Source organism: Pterocles gutturalis, unplaced genomic scaffold (assembly GCF_000699245.1).
Source record: "Pterocles gutturalis isolate BGI_N339 unplaced genomic scaffold, ASM69924v1 scaffold43920, whole genome shotgun sequence".
In the NCBI taxonomy this organism is placed as follows: Eukaryota; Metazoa; Chordata; class Aves; order Pterocliformes; family Pteroclidae; genus Pterocles; species Pterocles gutturalis.
Genome location: NW_010142390.1, coordinates 1 through 301, shown reverse-complemented (window position 1 = coordinate 301; position 301 = coordinate 1). Strand labels below are relative to the sequence as shown.

The 301-nt window shown below is 62.1% G+C and overlaps 1 non-coding gene across 1 annotated transcript; it reads right to left on the bottom strand.

Annotated features, from left to right (window-relative positions):
- Positions 1–88: 88 nt before the first annotated feature.
- TRNAS-GCU lies at positions 89–159 on the bottom strand. The gene has a single exon. It is a non-coding gene; the product is annotated as a tRNA-Ser (tRNA).
- Positions 160–301: the final 142 nt, after the last annotated feature.

Sequence of the window (301 nt, the reverse complement as noted above, 5' to 3'; positions counted from 1 at the left end):
GTCTGTCTGCAGGGACAGGTACCAGGCTGTCACCCACCTGTGTCTGTCCCCCACCAAAGGACACTGGGGTGCAAAAAGCTGCACCTGTTGCATTGGCTGGGAATCAAACCCTGGCCTCCCACGTAGCAGGCGAGAATTCTACCACTGAACCACCAATGCCAGATGTGGTGCACCCCACAGCCCCACCCCATGGCCCCAAATCCAGTTGGGAGCAGGGAGCAGCAGGGATGGGCACTGCTGGCTATGAAACCCCCTCCCCGTCCCCCCCCCACAGTGAGGGCACCCCAACACACAGCCCCGG